Below are 25401 nucleotides of genomic sequence, written 5' to 3'. Positions count from 1 at the left end.
AATAAATACACTGCTACCTGTATGAACATGGAAATAGCTACACCGTGATCTGTATGAACATGGAAATAGCTACACCACTATCTGTATGAACATGGAAATATCTGCAACGCTATCTGTATGAACATGGATATATCTACACATCCATCTGGATGAACATGGAAATATCTACTCCGCTATCTGTGTAAACATGCATAGATCTTCACCGCTACCTCTATAAACATGGAAATATCTACACCGCTATCTGTATGAACATGGAAATATCCACACCGCTATCTGTATGAACATGGAAATATCTACACCGCTATCTGTTTGAACATGGAAATATCTACACCGCTATCTGCATGAAAATGGAAATATCTACACTGCTATCTGCATATACATTTAAATATCTACACAGCTATCTCTTTACACATGGAAATAACTACACCGCTATCTGTATGAACATGGAAATATCTACACCGCCATCTGTATGAACATATAAATATCTACACTGCCATCTGTATCAAGATGGAGATATCTACACTGCTGTCTGTATAAACATGGAAATATCTACACCGCCCTCTGTATGAACATATAAATATCTACACAGTCATCTGTATTAAGAAGGAAATATCTAAACCGCTATCTGTATAAACATGGAAATATCTACACCGCTGCCTGTATAAACAAGGAAATATCAGCACCGCTATCTGTATGAACATGGAAATATCTAAACCGCTATCTGTATGAACATGGAAATATCCACTCCGCTATCTGTATGAACATGGAAATAGCTACACCGCTATCTGTATGAACATGGATATATCAACACAGCCATCTGTATGAACATGGAAATATCTACACCGCTATCTGTATGAACATGGAAATATCTACACCGCTATCTGTTTGAACATGGAAATATCTACACCGCTATCTGCATGAAAATGGAAATATCTACACTGCTATCTGCATATACATTGAAATATCTACGCAGCTATCTCTTTACACATGGAAATAACTACACTGCTATCTGCATGAACATGGAAATATCTACACCGCCGTCTGCATGAACATGGAAATATCTGCACCGCCATCTGTATGAACATATAAATATCTACACCGCAATCTGTATTAAGATAGAGATATCTCCACTGCTATCTGTATAAACATGGAAATATCTACACCGCTATCTGTATAAACATGGAAATATCTACACCGCTATCTGTATAAACATGGAAATATCTACACCACTACCTGTATAAACATGGAAATATCAGCACCGCTATCTGTATGAAAATGGAAATATCTACACCGCCATCTGTATGAACATGGAAATATCTACACCGCTATCTCTATGAACATGGAAATATCTAAACCGCTATCTGTATGAACATGGAAATATCTACACCGCTATCTGTTTGAACATGGAAATATCTACACCGCTGTCTGCATGAAAATGGAAATATCTACACAGATATCTGCATATACATGGAAATATCTACACAGCTATCTCAACACATGGAAATAACTACACCGCTATCTCTATAAACATGGATATATCTACACCGCTATCTGTATGAACATGGAAATATCTGCACCGCCATCTGTATGAACATATAAATATCTACACCGCCATCTGTATTAAGAAAGATATATCTAAACCGCTATCTGTATGAACATTGAAATATCTACACCGCTATCTGTATGAACATGGAAACATCTACACCGCTATCTGTGTAAACATGCATACATCTTCACCGCTATCTGTATAAAGATGGAAATGTCTACAAGGCTATCTGTATGAACATGGAAATATCCACACCGCTATCTGTACGAACATGGAAATATCTAAACCGCTATCTGCATGAAAATAGAAATATCTACACAGCTATCTGCATATACATGGAAATATCTACACAGCTATCTCTTTACACATGGAAATAACTACACCGATATCTGTATGAACATGGAAATATCTGCACCGCCATCTGTATGAACACATAAATATCTACACCGCCATCTGTATTAAGATGGAGATACCTACACCGCTATCTGTATAAACATGGAAATATCTACACCGCTATCTGTATAAACATGGAAATATCTACACCGCTATCTGTATAAACATGGAAATATCAGCACCGCTATCTGTATGAACATGGAAATATCAGCCCCTCTATCTGTATGAACATGGAAGTATCTACACCGCTATCTGTATGAACATGGAAATATCTACACCGCTATCTGTATGAACACGGAAATATCTACACCGTTATCTGTTTGAACATGGAAATATCTACACCGCTATCTGTATGAACACGGAAATATCTACACCGCTATCTGTTTGAACATGGAAATATCTACACCGCTATCTGCATGAAAATGGAAATATATACACAGCTATCTGCATATACATGGAAATATCTACACAGCTATCACTTTCCACATGGAAATAACAACACCGCTATCTGTATGAACATGGAAATATCTTCACCGCCATCTTTATGAACATGGATATATCTACACAGCCATCTGGATGAACATGGAAATATCTACACCGCTATCTGTATGAACATGGAAATATCTACACCGATATCTGTGTAAACATGAATACATCTTCACCGCTATCTGTATAAACATGGAAATATCTACACTGCTATCTGTATGAACATGGAAATATCTACACCGCTATCTGTTTGAACATGGAAATATCTACACCGCTATCTGCATGAAAATGGAAATATCTACACAGCGATCTGCATATACATGGAAATATCTACAAAGCTATCTCTTTACACATGGAAATAAGTACAGCGCTATTTCTATAAACATGGAAATAGCTACACCGCCATCTGTATGAACATGGAAATATCTACACCGCTATCTGTATGAACATGGGAATATCTACACCGCTATCTGTATGAACATGGATATATCTACACAGCCCTCTGGATGAACATGGAAATATCCACACCGCTATCTGTGTAAACATGCATACATCTTCCCCGCTATCTGTAGAAACATGGAAATATCTACACCGCTATCTGTATGAACATGGAAATATCTACACCGCTATCTGTTTGAAGATGGAAATATATACACCGCTATCTGCATGAAAATGGAAATATCTACACAGCTATCTCCATATAGATGGAAATATCTACACAGCTATCTCTTTACACATGGAAATAACTACACCACTATCTGTATGAACATGGAAATATCTACACCGCCATCTGTATGAACATGGAAATATCTGCACCGCCATCTCTATGAACATATAAATATCTACACCGCCATCTGTATTAAGATGGAGATATCTACACAGCTATCTGAATAAACATGGAAATATCTACACCGCTATCTGTATAAACATGGAAATATCTACACCGCTATGTGTATAACCATGGAAATATCTACACCGCTACCTGTATAAACATGGAAATATCAGCACCTCTCTCTGTATGAACATGGAAATATCTACACCGCTATCTGTATGAACATGGAAATACCTAAACCGCTATCTGTATGAACATGGAAATATCTACAAAGCTATCTGAATGAACATGGAAAAGTCTACACCGCTATCTGTTTGAACATGTAAATATCTACACCGCTATCGGCATGAAAATGGAAATATCTACAAAGCTATCTGCATATACATGGAAATATCTACACAGCTATATCTATAAACATGGAAATATCTACACCGCCATCTGTATGAACATGGAAATATCTGCACCGCCATCTGTATGAACATATAAATATCTACACCGCCATCTGTATTAAGAAGGAAATACCTAAACCGCTATCTGTATAAACCTGGAAATACCTACACCGCTGCCTGTATAAACATGGAAATATCAGCACCGCTATCTGTATGAACATGGAAATATCTACACCGCTATCTGTATGAACATGGAAATATCTACACTGCTATCTGTATGAACATGGAAATAGCTACACCGTTATCTGTATGAACATGGAAATAGCTACACCACTATCTGTATGAACATGGAAATATCTACACCGCTATCTGTATGAACATGGATATATCTACACAGCCATCTGGATGAACATGGAAATATCTACACCGCTATCTGTATGAACATGGAAATATGTACACCGCTATCTGTATGAACATGGATATATCTACACAGCCATCTGGATGAACATGGAAATATCTACACCGCTGTCTGTGTAAACATGCATAGATCTTCACTGCTATCTCTATAAACATGGAAATATCTACACCGCTATCTTTATGAACATCGAAATATACACACAGCTATCTGTATGAACATGGAAATATCTACACCGCTATCTGTTTGAACATGAAAATATCTACACCTCTATCTGTATGAAAATGGAAATATCTACACTGCTATCTGCATATACATTTAAATATCTACACAGCTATTTCTTTACACATGGAAATAACTAAACCGCTATCTGTATGAACATGGAAATATCTACACCGCCATCTGTATGAACACGGAAATATCTGCACCGCCATCTGTAAGAACATATAAATATCTACACCGCCATCTGTATTGAGATGGACATATCTACACTGCTATCTGTATAAACATGGAAATATCTAAACCGCCATCTGTATGAACATATAAATATCTACACCGCCATCTGTATTAAGAAGGAAATATCTAAACCGCTATCTGTATAAACATGGAAATATCTACACCGCTGCCTGTATAAACAAGGAAATATCAGCACCGCTATCTGTATGAACATGGAAATATCTACACCGCTATCTGTATGAACATGGAAATATCTACACCGCTATCTGTATGAACATGGATATATATACACAGCCATCTGGATGAACATGGAAATATCTACACCGCTATCTGTATGAACATGGAAATATGTACACCGCTATCTGTATGAACATGGATATATCTACACAGCCATCTGGATGAACATGGAAATATCTACACCGCTATCTGTGTAAACATGCATAGATCTTCACCGCTATCTCTATAAACATGGAAATATCTACACCGCTATCTGTATGAACATGGAAATATCCACACCGCTATCTGTATGATCATGGAAATATCTACACCGCTATCTGTTTGAACATGGAAATATCTACACCGCTATCTGCATGAAAATGGAAATATCTACACTGCTATCTGCATATACATTTAAATATCTACACAGCTATCTCTTTACACATGGAAATAACTACACCGCTATCTGTATGAACATGGAAATATCTACACCGCCATCTGTATGAACACGGAAATATCTGCACCGTCATCTGTAAGAACATATAAATATCTACACTGCCATCTCTATTAAGATGGAGATGTCTACACTGCGATCTGTATAAACATGGAAATATCTACACCGCTATCTGTATGAACATGGAAATAGCTACACCGCTATCTGTATGAACATGGAAATATCTACAAAGCTATCTGAATGAACATGGAAAAATCTACACCGCTATCTGTTTGAACATGTAAATATCTACACCGCTATAGGCATGAAAATGGAAATATCTAGAAAGCTATCTGCATATACATGGAAATATCTACACAGCTATCTCTTTACACATGGAAATAACTACACCGCTATATCTATAAACATGGAAATATCTACACCGCCATCTGTATGAACATGGAAATATCTGCACCGCCATCTCTTTGAACATATAAATATCTACACCGCCATCTGTATTAAGAAGGAAATATCTAAACCGCTATCTGTATAAACCTGGAAATATCTACACCGCTGCCTGTATAAACATGGAAATATCAGCACCGCTATCTGTATGAACATGGAAATATCTACACCGCTATCTGTATGAACATGGAAATATCTACACTGCTATCGGTATGAACATGGAAATAGCTACACCGTTATCTGTATGAACATGGAAATAGCTACACCACTATCTGTATGAACATGGAAATATCTACACCGCTATCTGTATGAACATGGATATATCTACACAGCCATCTGGATGAACATGGAAATATCTACACCGCTATCTGTATGAACACGGAAATATGTACACCGCTATCTGTATGTACATGGATATATCTACACAGCCATCTGGATGAACATGGAAATATCTACACCGCTATCTGTACCAACATGGAAATATCTAAACCGCTATCTACATGAAAATACAAATATCTACACAGCTATCTGCATATACATGGAAATATCTACAAAGCTATCTCTTTACACATGGAAATACCTACACCGCTATCTCTATAAACACAGAAATATCTACACCGCCATCTGTATGAACATGGAAATATGTGCACCGCCATCTGTATAAACATATAAATATCTACACCGCCATCTGTATTAAGTTGGAGATATCTACACCGCTATCTGTATAAACTTGGAAATATCTACACCGCTATCTGTATAAACATGGAAATACCTACACCGCTATCTGTATAAACATGGAAATATCTACACCGCTACCTGTATAAACATGGAAATATCAGCACCGCTATCTGTATGAACATGGAAATATCTACACCGCTATCTCTATGAACATGGAAATAGCTACACCGCTATCTGTATGAACATGGAAATAGCTACACCGCTATCTGTATGAACATGGAAATATCTACACCACTATCTGTATGAACATGGAAATATCTACACCGCTATCTGTATGAACTTGGATATATCTACACAGCCATCTGGATGTACATGGAAATATCTACACCGCTATCTGCATGAACATGGAAATATCTACACCGCTATCAGTGTAAACATGCATACATCTTCACCGCAATCTGTATAAGCATGGAAATATCAACACCGCTATCTGTATGAACGTGGAAATATCTACACCGCTATCTGTTTGAACATGGAAATATCTAAACCGCTATAAGCATGAAAATGGAAATATCTACACAGCTATCTGCATATACATGGAAATATCTACACAGCTATCTCATTACACATGGAAATAACTACACCGCTATCTGTATGAACATGGAAATATCTGCACCGCAATCTGTATGAACATATAAATATCTACACCACCATCTGTATTAAGATGGAGATATCTACACAGATATCTGTATAAACATGGAAATATCTACACCGCTATCTGTATAAAGATGGAAATATCTACACCGCTATCTGTATAAACATGGAAATATCAGCACCGCTCTCTGTATGAACATGGAAATATCAACCCCTCTATCTGTATGAACATGGAAGTATCTACACCGCTATCTCTATGAACATGGAAATATCTAAACCGCTATCTGCATGAAAATGGAAATATATACACAGCTATCAGCATATACATGGAAATATCTACACAGCTATCTCTTCACACATGGAAATAAATACACCGCTATCTGTATGAACATGGAAATATCTTCACCGCCATCTGTATGAACATGGATATATCTACACATTCATCTGGATGAACATGGAAATATCTACACCGCTATCTTTATGAACATGGAAATATCTACACCGCTATCTGTATGAACAAGGAAATATCTACACCGCTATCTGTTTGAACATGGAAATATCTACACCGCTATCTGCATGAAAATGGAAATATCTACACTGCTATCTGTATATACATTTAAATATCTACACAGCTATCTCTTTACACATGGAAATAACTACACCGCTATCTGTATGAACATGGAAATATCTACACCGCTATCTGTATGAACATGGAAATATCTGCACCGCCATGTGTATGAACATATAAATATCTACACCGCCATCTGTATTAAGATGGAGATATCTAAACCGCTATCTGTTTAAAAATGGAAATATCTACACCGCTATCTGTATAAACATGGAAATATCTACACCGCTATCTGTATAAACATGGAAATATCTACACCACTACCTGTATAAACATGGAAATATCAGCACCGCTGTCTGTATGAACATGTAAATATCTACAAAGCTATCTGAATGAACATGGAAAAATCTACACCGCTATCTGCATGAAAATGGAAATATCTACAAAGCTATCTGCATATACATGGAAATATCTACACAGCTATCTCTTTACACATGGAAATAACTACACCGCTATATCTATAAACATGGAAATATCTACACCGCCATCTGTATGAACATGGAAATATCTGCACCGCCATCTGTATGAACATATAAATATCTACACCGCCATCTGTATTAAGAAGGAAATATCTAAACCGCTATCTGTATAAACCTGGAAATATCTACACCGCTGCCTGTAAAAACATGGAAATATCAGCACTGCTATCTGTATGAACATGGAAATATCTACACCGCTATCTGTATGAACATGGAAATATCTACACTGCTATCTGTATGAACATGGAAATAGCTACACCGTTATCTGTATGAACATGGAAATAGCTACACCACTATCTGTATGAACATGGAAATATCTACACCGCTATCTGTATGAACATGGATATATCTACACAGCCATCTGGATGAACATGGAAATATCTACACCGCTATCTGTATGAACATGGAAATATGTACACCGCTATCTGTATGAACATGGATATATCTACACAGCCATCTGGATGAACATGGAAATATCTACACCGCTATCTGTGTAATCATGCATAGATCTTCACCGCTATCTCTATAAACATGGAAATATCTACACCGCTATCTGTATGAACATGGAAATATCCACACCGCTATCTGTATGAACATGGAAATATCTACACCGCTATCTGTTTGAACATGGAAATATCTACACCGCTATCTGCATGAAAATGGAAATATCTACACTGTTATCTGCATATACATTTAAATATCTACACAGCTATCTCTTTACACATGGAAATAACTACACCGCTATCTGTATGAACATGGAAATATCTACACCGCCATCTGTATGAACACGGAAATATCTGCACCGTCATCTGTAAGAACATATAAATATCTACACCGCCATCTCTATTAAGATGGAGATATCTACACTGCGATCTGTATAAACATGGAAATATCTACACCGCTATCTGTATGAACATGGAAATAGCTACACCGCTATCTGTATGAACATGGAAATATCTACACCGCTATCTGCACGAACATGGAAATATCTAAAACGCTATCAGAATGAAAATAGAAATATCAACACTGCTATCTGCATATACATGGAAATATCTACAAAGCTATCTCTTTACACATGGAAATAACTACACCACTATCTCTATAATCACGGAAATATCTAAACCGCCATCTGTATGAACATGGAAATAACAGCACCGCCATCTGTATAAACATATAAATATCTACACCGCCATCTGTATTAAGATGGAGATATCTACACCGATATGTGTATAAACATGGAAATTCCTACACCGCTATCTGTAGGAACATGGAAATATCTACACCGCTATCTGTATGAACATGGATATATCTACACTGCCATCTGGATGAACATGGAAATATCTACACCGCTATCTGCATGAACATGGAAATATCTACACCGCTATCAGTGTAAACATGCATACATCTTCACCGCAATCTGTATAAGTATGGAAATATCAACACCGCTATCTGTATGAACTTGTAAATATCTACACCGCTATCTGTTTGAACATGGAAATATCTACACCGCTGTCTGCATGAAAATGGAAATATCTACACAGCTATCTGCATATACATGGAAATATCTACACATCTATCTCTTTACACATGGAAATAACTACACCGCTGTCTGTATGAACATGGAAATGTCTCCATCGCCATCTGTATGAACATACAAATATCTACACCGCCATCTATATTAAGATGGAGATAACTACACCGCTATCTGTATAAACTTGGAAATATCTACACTGCTATCTCTATGAACATGGAAATTTCTACACCGCTGTCTGTATTAACATGGAAATAGCTACACCGCTATCTGTATGAACATGGAAATATCTTCACCGCTACCTGTATGAACATGGAAATATCTACACCGCAATCTGTATGAACATGGATATATCTACACAACCATCTGGATGAACATGGAAATATCTACACCGCTATCTGTATGAACATGGAAATATCTACACGGCTATCTGTGTAAATATGCATACATCTTCACCGCAATCTGTATAAACATGGAAATATCTACACCGCTATCTGTATGAACATGGAAATATCTACACCGCTATCTGTTTGAACATGGAAATATCTACACCGCTGTCTGCATGAAAATGGAAATATCTACACAACTATCTGCATATACATGGAAATATCTACAGAGCTATCTCTTAACACATGGAAATAACTACACCGCTATCTCTATAAACATGGAAATATCTACACCGCCATCTGTATGAACATGGAAATATCTGCACAGCAATCTGTCTGAACATATAAATATCTACACCGCCATCTGTATTAAGAAGGAAATATCTAAACCGCTATCTGTATGAACATTGAAATATCTACACCGCTATCTGTATGAACATGGAAATATCTACACCGCTATCTGTGTAAACATGCATACATCTTCACCGCTATCTGTATAAACATGGAAATGTCTACAAGGCTATCTGTATGAACATGGAAATATCTACACCGCCATCTGTATGAACATGGAAATAGCTGCACCGACATCTGTATGAACATATACATATCTACATGGCCATCTGTATTAAGATGGAGATATCTACACCGATATCTGTATAAACATGGAAATATCTACACCGCTATCTGTATAAAGATGGAAATATCTACACCGCTATCTGTATAAACATGGAAATATCAACACCGCAACCTGTATAAACATGGAAATATCAGCACCGCTATCTGTATGAACATGGAAATATCATCCCCTCTATCTGTATGAACATGGAGATATCTACACCGCTATCTGTATGAACATGGAGATATCTACACCGCTATCTGTATGAACATGGAAATATCTACACCGCTATCTGTATGAACATGGAAATATCTACACCGCTTTCTGTGTTAACATGCATACATCTTGACCGCTGTCTGTATAAACATGGAAATATCTACACCGCTATCTGTATGAACATGGATATATCTACACAGCCCTCAGAATGAACATGGAAATATCCACACCGCTATCTGCGTAAACATGCATACATCTTCACCGCTATCTGTATAAACATGGAAATATCTACACCGCTATCTGTATGACCATGGAAATATCTACACCGCTATCTGTTTGAAGATGGAAATATATACACCGCTATCTGCATGAAAACGGAAATATCTACACAGCTATCTGCATATACATGGAAATATCTACACAGCTATCTCTTTACACATGGAAATAACTACACCGCTATCTGTATGAACATGGAAATATCTACACCGCCATCTGTCTGAACATGGAAATATCTACACCGCTAACTGTATGAACATGGAAATATCTACACCGCCATCTGTATGAACATGGAAATATCTGCACCGCCATCTGTATGAACATATAAATATCTACACCGCCATCTGTATTAAGATGGAGATATCTACACTGCTATCTGTATAAACATGGACATATCTGCACCGCCATCTGTATGAACATATAAACATCTACACCGCCATCTGTATTAAGAAGGAGATATCTACACCGCTATCTGTATAAACATGGAAATATCTACACCGCTATCTGTATAAACATGGAAATATCTACACCGCTGCCTGTATAAACATGGAAATATCAGCACCGCTATCTGTATGAACATGGAAATATCTACACCGCTATCTGTAGGAACATGGAAATAGCTACACCGCTGCCTGTATAAACATGGAAATATCAGCACCGCTATCTGTATGAACATGGAAGTATCTACACCACTATCTGTATGAACATGGATATATCTACACAGCCATCTGGATGAACATGGAAATATCTACACCACTATCTGTATGAACATGGAAATACCTACACCGCTATCTGCATGAAAATGGAAATGTCTACACTGCTATCTGCATATACATGGAAATATCTACACAGCTATCTCTTTACACATGGAAATAACTACACCGCTATCTGTATGAACATGGAAATATCCACACCGCCATCTGTATGAACATGGAAATATCTGCACCGCCATTTGTATGAACATATAAATATCTACACCGCCATCTGTATTAAGATGGAGATATCTACACCGCTATCTGTATAAACATGGAAATATCTACACCGCTATCTGTATAAACATGGAAATATCTACACCGCTATCTGTAAAAACATGGAAATATCTACACCGCTACCTGTATAAACATGGAAATATCAGCACCGCTATCTGTATGAACATGGAAATATCTACACCGCTATCTGTATGAACATGGAAATATCTACACCGCTATCTGTATGAACATGGAAATATCTACACCGCTATCAGTATGAACAAGGAAATATCTACACCGCTATCTGTATGAACATGGATATATCTACACAGCCCTCTGGATGAACATGGAAATATCCACACCGCCATCTGTGTAAACATGCATACATCTTCACCGCTATCTGTATAAACATGGAAATATCTACACCGCTATCTGTATGAACATGGAAATATCTACACCGCTATCTGTTTGAAGATGGAAATATATACACCGCTATCTGCATGAAAACCGAAATATCTACACAGCTATCTGCATATACATGGAAATATCTACACAGCTATCTCTTTACACATGGAAATAACTACACCGCTAACTGTATGAACATGGAAATATCTACACCGCCATCTGTATGAACATGGAAATATCTGCACCGACATCTGTATGAACATATAATTATCTACACCGCCATCTGTATTAAGACGGAGATATCTACACTGCTATCTGAATAAACATGGAAATATCTACACCGATATCTGTATAAACATGGAAATATCTACACCGCTATCTGTATAACCATGGAAATATCTACACCGCTACCTGTATAAACATGGAAATATCAGCACCGCTATCTGTATGAACATGGAAATATCTACACCGCTGCCTGTATAAACATGGAAATATCAGCACGGCTATCTGTATGAACATGGAAATATCTACAACGCTATCTATATGAACATGGATATAAATACACTGCTATCTGTATGAACATGGAAATAGCTACACCGTTATCTGTATGAACATGGAAATAGCTACCCCACTATCTGTATGAACATGGAAATATCTACACCGCTATCTGTATGAACATGGATATATCTACACAGCCATCTGGATGAACATGGAAATATCTACACCGCTATCTGTGTAAACATGCATAGATCTTCACCGCTACCTCTATAAACATGGAAATATCTACACCGCTATCTGTATGAACATGGAAATATCCACACCGCTATCTGTATGAACATGGAAATATCTACACCGCTATCTGTTTGAACATGGAAATATCTACACCGCTATCTGCATGAAAATGGAAATATCTACACTGCTATCTGCATATACATTTAAATATCTACACAGCTATCTCTTTACACATGGAAATAACTACACCGCTATCTGTATGAACATGGAAATATCTACACCGCCATCTGTATGAACACGGAAATATCTGCACAGCCATCTGTATGAAAATATAAATATCTACACTGCCATCTGTATTAAGATGGAGATATCTACACTGCTATCTGTATAAACATGGAAATATCTACACCGCCATCTGTATGAACATATAAATATCTACACAGCCATCTGTATTAAGAAGGAAACATCTAAACCGCTATCTGTATAAACATGGAAATATCTACACCGCTGCCTGTATAAACAAGGAAATATCAGCACCGCTATCTGTATGAACATGGAAATATCTACACCGCTATCTGTATGAACATGGAAATATCTACTCCGCTATCTGTATGAACATGGAAATAGCTACACCGCTATCTGTATGAACATGGATATATCTACACAGCCATCTGGATGAACATGGAAATATCTACACCGCTATCTGTATAAACATGGAAATATCTACACCGCTATCTGTGTGAACATGGAAATATCTACACCGCTATCTATATGAACATGGAAATATCTACACCGCTATCTGTTTGATCATGGAAATATCTACACCGCTATCTGCATGAAAATGGAAATATCTACACTGCTATCTGCATATACATTTAAATATCTACACAGCTATCTCTTTACACATGGAAATAACTACACTGCTATCTGCATGAACATGGAAATATCTACACCGCCGTCTGTATGAACATGGAAATATCTGCAGCGCCATCTGTATGAACATATAAATATCTACACCGCAATCTGTATTAAGATAGAGATATCTCCACTGCTATCTGTATAAACATGGAAATATCTACACCGCTATCTGTATAAACATGGAAATATCTACACCGCTATCTGTATAAACATGGAAATATCTACACCACTACCTGTATAAACATGGAAATATCAGCACCGCTATCTGTATGAAAACGGAAATATCTACACCGCCATCTGTATGAACATGGAAATATCTACACCGCTATCTCTATGAACATGGAAATATCTAAACCGCTATCTGTATGAACATGGAAATATCTACACCGCTATCTGTTTGAACATGGAAATATCTACACCGCTGTCTGCATGAAAATGGAAATATCTACACAGCTATCTGCATATACATGGAAATATCTACACAGCTATCTCTTAACACATGGAAATAACTACACCGCTATCTCTATAAACATGGATATATCTACACCGCTATCTCTATGAACATGGAAATATCTACACCGCTATCTTTATGAACATGGAAATATCTACACCACTATCTGTGTAAACATGCATACATCTTCACCGCTATCTGTATAAACATGGAAATATCTACACTGCCATCTATATGAACATGGAAATGTCTACACCGCTATCTGTTTGAACATGGAAATATCTACACCGCTATCTGCATGAAAATGGAAATATCTACAAAGCTATCTGCATATACATGGAAATATCTACACAGCTATCTCTTTACACATGGAAATAACTACACCGCTATATCTATAAACATGGAAATATCTACACCGCCATCTGTATGAACATGGAAATATCTGCACCACCATCTCTATTAACATATAAATATCTACACCGCCATCTGTATTAAGAAGGAAATATCTAAACCGCTATCTGTATGAACATGGAAATATCTAAACCGCTATCTCTATGAACATTGAAGTATCTACACCGTTATCTGTATGAACATGGAAATATCTACACCGCTTTCTGTGTTAACATGCATACATCTTGACCGCTCTCTGTATAAACATGGAAATATCTACAACGCTATCTGTATGAACATGGAAATATCTACATCGCTATCTGCACGAACATGGAAATATCTAAAACGCTATCAGCATGAAAATAGAAATATCTACACTGCTATCTGCATATACATGGAAATATCTACAAAGCTATCTCTTTACACATGGAAATAACTACACCACTATCTCTATAAGCACGGAAATATCTACAACGCCATCTGTATGAACATGGAAATAACAGCACCGCCATCTGTATAAACATATAAATATCTACACCGCCATCTGTATTAAGATGGAGATATCTACACCGATATGTGTATAAACATGGAAATACCTACACCGCTATCTGTAGGAACATGGAAATATCTACACCGCTATCTGTATGAACATGGATATATCTACACTGCCATCTGGATGAACATGGAAATATCTACACCGCTATCTGCATGAACATGGAAATATCTACACCGCTATCAGTGTAAACATGCATACATCTTCACCGCTATCTGTATAAACATGGAATTATCTACACCGCTATCAGTGTAAACATGCATACATCTTCACCGCAATCTGTATAAGTATGGAAATATCAACACCGCCATCTGTATGAACTTGGAAATATCTACACCGCTATCTGTTTGAACATGGAAATATCTACACCGCTGTCTGCATGAAAATGGAAATATCTACACAGCTATCTGCATATACATGGAAATATCTACACATCTATCTCTTTACACATGGAAATAACTACACCGCTGTCTGTATGAACATGGAAATGTCTGCATCGCCATCTGTATGAACATATAAATATCTACAACGCCATCTATATTAAGATGGAGATAACTACACCGCTATCTGTATAAACTTGGAAATATCTACACTGCTATCTCTATGAACATGGAAATTTCTACACCGCTATCTGTATTAACATGGAAATAGCTACACCGCTATCTGTATGAACATGGAAATACCTTCACCGCTACCTGTATGAACATGGAAATATCTACACCGCAATCTGTATGAACATGGATATATCTACACAGCCATCTGGATGAACATGGAAATATCTACACCGCTATCTGTATGAACATGGAAATATCTACACGGCTATCTGTGTAAATATGCATACATCTTCACCGCAATCTGTATAAACATGGAAATATCTACACCGCTATCTGTATGAACATGGAAATATCTACACCGCTATCTGTTTGAACATGGAAATATCTACACCGCTGTCTGCATGAAAATGGAAATATCTACACAACTATCGGCATATACATGGAAATATCTACAGAGCTATCTCTTAACACATGGAAATAACTACACCGCTATCTCTATAAACATGGAAATATCTACACCGCCATCTGTATGAACATGGAAATATCTGCACCGCCATCTGTCTGAACATATAAATATCTACACCGCCATCTGTATTAAGAAGGAAATATCTAAACCGCTATCTGTATGAACATTGAAATATCTACACCGCTATCTGTATGAACATGGAAATATCTACACCGCTATCTGTGTAAACATGCATACATCTTCACCGCTATCTGTATAAACATGGAAATGTCTACAAGGCTATCTGTATGAACATGGAAATATCTACACCGCCATCTGTATGAACATGGAAATAGCTGCACCGACATCTGTATGAACATATACATATCTACATGGCCATCTGTATTAAGATGGAGATATCTACACCGATATCTGTATAAACATGGAAATATCTACACCGCTATCTGTATAAAGATGGAAATATCTACACCGCTATCTGTATAAACATGGAAATATCTACACCGCAACCTGTATAAACATGGAAATATCAGCACCGCTATCTGTATGAACATGGAAATATCATCCCCTCTATCTGTATGAACATGGAGATATCTACACCGCTATCTGTATGAACATGGAAATATCTACAGCGCTATCTGTATGAACATGGAAATATCTAAACCGCTTTCTGTGTTAACATGCATACATCTTGACCGCTCTCTGTATAAACATGGAAATATCTACACCGCTATCTGTATGAAAATGGATATATCTACACAGCCCTCAGGATGAACATGGAAATATCCACACCGCTATCTGTGTAAACATGCATACATCTTCACCGCTATCTGTATAAACACGGAAATATCTACACCGCTATCTGTATGAACATGGAAATATCTACACCGCTAACTGTTTGAAGATGGAAATATATACACTGCTATCTGCATGAAAACGGAAATATCTACACAGCTATCTGCATATACATGGAAATATCTACACAGCTATCTCTTTACACATGGAAATAACTACACCGCTATCTGAATGAACATTTAAATATCTACACCGCCATCTGTCTGAACATGGAAATATCTACACCGCTAACTGTATGAACATGGAAATATCTACACCGCCATCTGTATGAACATGGAAATATCTGCACCGCCATCTGTATGAACATATAAATATCTACGCCGCCATCTGTATTAAGATGGAGATATCTACACTGCTATCTGTATAAACATGGAAATATCTGCACCGCCATCTGTATGAACATATAAACATCTACACCGCCATCTGTATTAAGAAGGAGATATCTACACCGCTATCTGTATAAACATGGAAATATCTACACCGCTATCTGTATAAACATGGAAATATCTACACCGCTGCCTGTATAAACATGGAAATCTCAGCACCGCTATCTGTATGAACATGGAAATATCTACACCGCTATCTGTAGGAACATGGAAATAGCTACACCGCTGCCTGTATAAACATGGAAATATCAGCACCGCTATCTGTATGAACATGGAAGTATCTACACCACTATCTGTATGAACATGGATATATCTACACAGTCATCTGGATGAACATGGAAATATCTACACCACTATCTGTATGAACATGGAAATATCTACACCGCTATCTGCATGAAAATGGAAATATCTACACTGCTATCTGCATATACATGGAAATATCTACACAGCTATCTCTTTACACATGGAAATATCTACACCGCTATCTGTATGAACATGGAAATATCCACACCGCCATCTGTATGAACATGGAAATATCCGCACCGCCATCTGTATGAACATATAAATATCTACACCGCCATCTGTATTAAGATGGAGATATCTACACCGCTATCTGTATAAACATGGAAATATCTACACCGCTATCTGTATAAACATGGAAATATCTACACTGCTATCTGTAAAAACATGGAAATATCTACACCGCTACCTGTATAAACATGGAAATATCAGCACCGCTATCTGTATGAACATGGAAATATCTACACCGCTATCTGTATGAACATGGAAATATCTACACCGCTATCTGTATGAACATGGAAATATCTACACCGCTATCCGTATGAACAAGGAAATATCTACACCGCTATCTGTATGAACATGGATATATCTACACAGCCCTCTGGATGAACATGGAAATATCCACACCGCTATCAGTGTAAACATGCATACATCTTCACCGCTATCTGTATAAACATGGAAATATCTACACCGCTATCTGTATGAACATGGAAATATCTACACCGCTATCTGTTTGAAGATGGAAATATATACACGGCTATCTGCATGAAAACCGAAATATCTACACAGCTATCTGCATATACATGGAAATATCTACACAGCTATCTCCTTACACATGGAAATAACTACACCGCTAACTGTATGAACATGGAAATATCTACACCGCCATCTGTATGAACATGGAAATATCTGCACCGACATCTGTATGAACATATAAATATCTACACCGCCATCTGTATTAAGACGGAGATATCTACACTGCTATCTGAATAAACATGGAAATATCTACACCGCTATCTGTATAAACATGGAAATATCTACACCGCTATCTGTATAACCATGGAAATATCTACACCGCTACCTGTATAAACATGGAAATATCAGCACCGCTATCTGTATGAACATGGAAATATCTACACCGCTGCCTGTATAAACATGGAAATATCAGCACGGCTATCTGTATGAACATGGAAATATCTACAACGCTATCTATATGAGCATGGAAATAAATACACTGCTATCTGTATGAACATGGAAATAGCTACACCGTTATCTGTATGAACATGGAAATAGCTACCCCACTATCTGTATGAACATGGAAATATCTACACCGCTATCTGTATGAACATGGATATCTCTACACAGCCATCTGGATGAACATGGAAATATCTACACCGCTATCTGTGTAAACATGCATAGATCTTCACCGCTACCTCTATAAACATGGAAATATCTACACCGCTATCTGTATGAACATGGAAATATCCACACCGCTATCTGTATGAACATGGAAATATCTACACCGCTATCTGTTTGAACATGGAAATATCTACACTGCTATCTGCATGAAAATGGAAATATCTACACTGCTATCTGCATATACATTTAAATATCTACACAGCTATCTCTTTACACATGGAAATAACTACACCGCTATCTGTATGAACATGGAAATATCTACACCGCCATCTGTATGAACACGGAAATATCTGCACAGCCATCTGTATGAACATATAAATATCTACACTGCCATCTGTATTAAGATGAAGATATCTACACTGCTATCTGTATAAACATGGAAATATCTACACCGCCATCTGTATGAACTTATAAATATCTACACAGCCATCTGTATTAAGAAGGAAATATCTAAACCGCTATCTGTATAAACATGGAAATATCTACACCGCTGCCTGTATAAACAAGGAAATATCAGCACCGCTATCTGTATGAACATGGAAATATCTACACCGCCATCTGTATGAACATGGAAATATCTGCACCGCCATCTGTATGAACATATAAATATTTACGCCGCCATCTGTATTAAGATGGAGATATCTACACCGCTATCTGTATAAACATGGAAATATCTGCACCGCCATCTGTATGAACATATAAACATCTACACCGCCATCTGTATTAAGAAGGAGATATCTACACCGCTATCTGTATAAACATGGAAATATCTACACCGCTATCTGTATAAACATGGAAATATCTACACCGCTGCCTGTATAAACATGGAAATATCAGCACCGCTATCTGTATGAACATGGAAATATCTACACCGCTATCTGTAGGAACATGGAAATAGCTACACCGCTGCCTGTATACACATGGAAATATCAGCACCGCTATCTGTATGAACATGGAAGTATCTACACCACTATCTGTAGGAACATGGATATATCCACACAGCCATCTGGATGAACATGGAAATATCTACACCACTATCTGTATGAACATGGAAATATCTACACCGCTATCTGCATGAAAATGGAAATATCTACACTGCTATCTGCATATACATGGAAATATCTACACAGCTATCTCTTTACACATGGAAATAACTACACCGCTATCTGTATGAACATGGAAATATCCACACCGCCATCTGTATGAACATGGAAATATCCGCAGCGCCATCTGTATGAACATATAAATATCTACACCGCCATCTGTATTAAGATGGAGATATCTACACCGCTATCTGTATAAACATGGAAATATCTACACCGCTATCTGTAAAAACATGGAAATATCTACACCGCTACCTGTATTAACATGGAAATATCAGCACCGCTATCTGTATGAACATGGAAATATCTACACCGCTATCTGTATGAACATGGAAATATCTACACCGCTATCTGTATGAACATGGAAATATCTACACCGCTATCAGTATGAACAAGGAAATATCTACACCGCTATCTGTGTGAACATGGATATATCTACACAGCCCTCTGGATGAACATGGAAATATCCACACCGCTATCTGTGTAAACATGCATACATCTTCACCGCTATCTGTATAAACATGGAAATATCTACACCGCTATCTGTATGAACATGGAAATATCTACACCGCTATCTGTTTGAAGATGGAAATATATACACCGCTATCTGCATGAAAACCGAAATATCTACACAGCTATCTGCATATACATGGAAATATCTACACAGCTATCTCTTTACACATGGAAATAACTACACCGCTAACTGTATGAACATGGAAATATCTACACCGCCATCTGTATGAACATGGAAATATCTGCACCGACATCTGTATGAACATATAAATATCTACACCGCCATCTGTATTAAGACGGAGATATCTACACTGCTATCTGAATAAACATGGAAATATCTACACCGCTATCTGTATAAACATGGAAATATCTACACCGCTATCTGTATAACCATGGAAATATCTACACCGCTACCTGTATAAACATGGAAATATCAGCACCGCTATCTGTATGAACATGGAAATATCTACACCGCTGCCTGTATAAACATGGAAATATCAGCATGGCTATCTGTATGAACATGGAAATATGTACAACGCTATCTATATGAACATGGAAATAAATACACTGCTATCTGTATGAACATGGAAATAGCTACACCGTTATCTGTATGAACATGGAAATAGCTACCCCACTGTCTGTATGAACATGGAAATATCTACACCGCTATCTGTATGAACATGGATATATCTACACAGCCATCTGGATGAACATGGAAATATCTACACCGCTATCTGTGTAAACATGCATAGATCTTCACCGCTACCTCTATAAACATGGAAATATCTACACCGCTATCTGTATGAACATGGAAATATCCACACCGCTATCTGTATGAACATGGAAATATCTACACCGCTATCTGTTTGAACATGGAAATATCTACACCGCTATCTGCATGAAAATGGAAATATCTACACTGCTATCTGCATATACATTTAAATATCTACACAGCTATCTCTTTACACATGGAAATAACTACACCGCTATCTGTATGAACATGGAAATATCTACACCGCCATCTGTATGAACACGGAAATATCTGCACAGCCATCTGTATGAACATATAAATATCTACACTGCCATCTGTATTAAGATGGAGATATCTACACTGCTATCTGTATAAACATGGAAATATCTACACCGCCATCTGTATGAACATATAAATATCTACACAGCCATCTGTATTAAGAAGGAAATATCTAAACCGCTATCTGTATAAACATGGAAATATCTACACCGCTGCCTGTATAAACAAGGAAATATCAGCACCGCTATCTGTATGAACATGGAAATATCTACACCGCCATCTGTATGAACATGGAAATATCTGCACCGCCATCTGTATGAACATATAAATATCTACGCCACCATCTGTATTAAGATGGAGATATCTACACTGCTATCTGTATAAACATGGAAATATCTGCACCGCCATCTGTATGAACATATAAACATCTACACCGCCATCTGTATTAAGAAGGAGATATCTACACCGCTATCTGTATAAACATGGAAATATCTACACCGCTATCTGTATAAACATGGAAATATCTACACCGCTGCCTGTATAAACATGGAAATATCAGCACCGCTATCTGTATGAACATGGAAATATCTACACCGCTATCTGTAGGAACATGGAAATAGCTACACCGCTGCCTGTATAAACATGGAAATATCAGCACCGCTATCTGTATGAACATGGAACTATCTACACCGCTATCTGTATGAACATGGAAATATCTACACCGCTATCTGTATGAACATGGAAATATCTACAAAGCTATCTGAATGAACATGGAAAAGTCTACACCGCTATCTGTTTGAACTTGTAAATATCTACACCGCTATCTGCATGAAAATGGAAATATCTACAAAGCTATCTGCATATACATGGAAATATCTACAGAGCTATCTCTTTACACATGGAAATAACTACACCGCTATATCTATAAACATGGAAATATCTACACCGCCATCTGTATGAACATGGAAATATCTGCACCGCCATCTGTATGAACATATAAATATCTACACCGCCATCTGTATTAAGAAGGAAATATCTAAACCGCTATCTGTATAAACCTGGAAATATCTACACCGCTGCCTATAAAAACATGGAAATATCAGCACCGCTATCTGTATGAACATGGAAATATCTACACCGCTATCTCTATGAACATGGAAATATCTACACTGCTATCTGTATGAACATGGAAATAGCTACACCGTTATCTGTATGAACATGGAAATAGCTACACCACTATCTGTATGAACATGGAAATATCTACACCGCTATCTGTATGAACGTGGATATATCTACACAGCCATCTGGATGAACATGGAAATATCTACACCGCTATCTGTATGAACATGGAAATATGTACACCGCTATCTGTATGAACATGGATATATCTACACAGCCATCTGGATGAACATGGAAATATCTACACCGCTTTCTGTGTAAACATGCATAGATCTTCACTGCTATCTCTATAAACATGGAAATACCTACACCGCTATCTGTATGAACATGGAAATATCCACACCGCTATCTGTATGAACATGGAAATATCTACACCGCTATCTGTTTGAACATGGAAATATCTACACCGCTATCTGCATGAAAATGGAAATATCTACACTGCTATCTGCATATACATTTAAATATCTACACAGCTATCTCTTTACACATGGAAATAACTACACCGCTATCTGTATGAACATGGAAATATCTACACCGCCATCTGTATGAATACGGAAATATCTGCACCGTCATCTGTAAGAACATATAAATATCTACACCGCCATCTCTATTAAGATGGAGACATCTACACTGCGATCTGTATAAACATGGAAATATCTACACCGCTATCTGTATGAACATGGAAATAGCTACACCGCTATCTGTACGAACATGGAAATATCTACAAAGCTATCTGAATGAACAGGGAAAAATCTACACCGCTATCTGTTTGAAAATGTAAATATCTACACCGCTATCGGCATGAAAATGGAAATATCTACAAAGCTATCTGCGTATACATGGAAATATCTACACAGCTATCTCTTTACACATGGAAATAACTACACCGCTATATCTATAAACATGGAAATATCTACACCGCCATCTGTATGAACATGGAAATATCTGCACCGCCATCTGTTTGAACATATAAATATCTACACCGCCATCTGTATTAAGAAGGAAATATCTAAACCGCTATCTGTATAAACCTGGAAATATCTACACCGCTGCCTGTATAAACATGGAAATATCAGCACCGCTATATGTATGAACTTGGAAATATCTACACCGCTATCTGTATGAACATGGAAATATCTATACTGCTATCTGTATGAACATGGAAATAGCTACACCGTTATCTGTATGAACATGGAAATAGCTACACCACTATCTGTATGAACATGGAAATATCTACACCGCTATCTGTATGAACATGGATATATCTACACAGCCATCCGGATGAACATGGAAATATCTACACCGCTATCTGTATGAACACGGAAATATGTACACCGCTATCTGTATGAACATGGATATATCTACACAGCCATCTGGATGAACATGGAAATATCTACACCGCTATCTGTACCAACATGGAAATATCTAAACCGCTATCTACATGAAAATACAAATATCTACACAGCTATCTGCATATACTTGGAAATATCTACAAAGCTATCTCTTTACACATGGAAATACCTACACCGCTATCTCTATAAACACGGAAATATCTACACCGCCATCTGTATGAACATGGAAATATGTGCACCGCCATCTGTATAAACTTATAAATATCTACACCGCCATCTGTATTAAGTTGGAGATATCTACACCGCTATCTGTGTAAACTTGGAAATATCTACACCGCTATCTGTATAAACATGGAAATACCTACACCGCTATCTGTATAAACATGGAAATATCTACACCGCTACCTGTATAAAAATGGAAATATCAGCACCGCTATCTGTATGAACATGGAAATATCTACACCGCTATCTCTATGAACATGGAAATAGCTACACTGCTATCTGTATGAACATGGAAATAGCTACACCACTATCTGTATGAACGTGGAAATATCTACACCACTATCTGTATGAACATGGAAATATCTACACCGCTATCTGTATGAACATGGATATATCTACACAGCCATCTGGATGTACATGGAAATATCTACACCGCTATCTGCATGAACATGGAAATATCTACACCGCTATCAGTGTAAACATGCATACATCTTCACCGCAATCTGTATAAGC

Source organism: Gorilla gorilla, chromosome 22 (genome assembly GCF_029281585.2).
Source record: "Gorilla gorilla gorilla isolate KB3781 chromosome 22, NHGRI_mGorGor1-v2.1_pri, whole genome shotgun sequence".
NCBI lineage: Eukaryota > Metazoa > Chordata > Mammalia > Primates > Hominidae > Gorilla > Gorilla gorilla.
Note: the sequence above shows the minus strand (reverse complement) of the source record.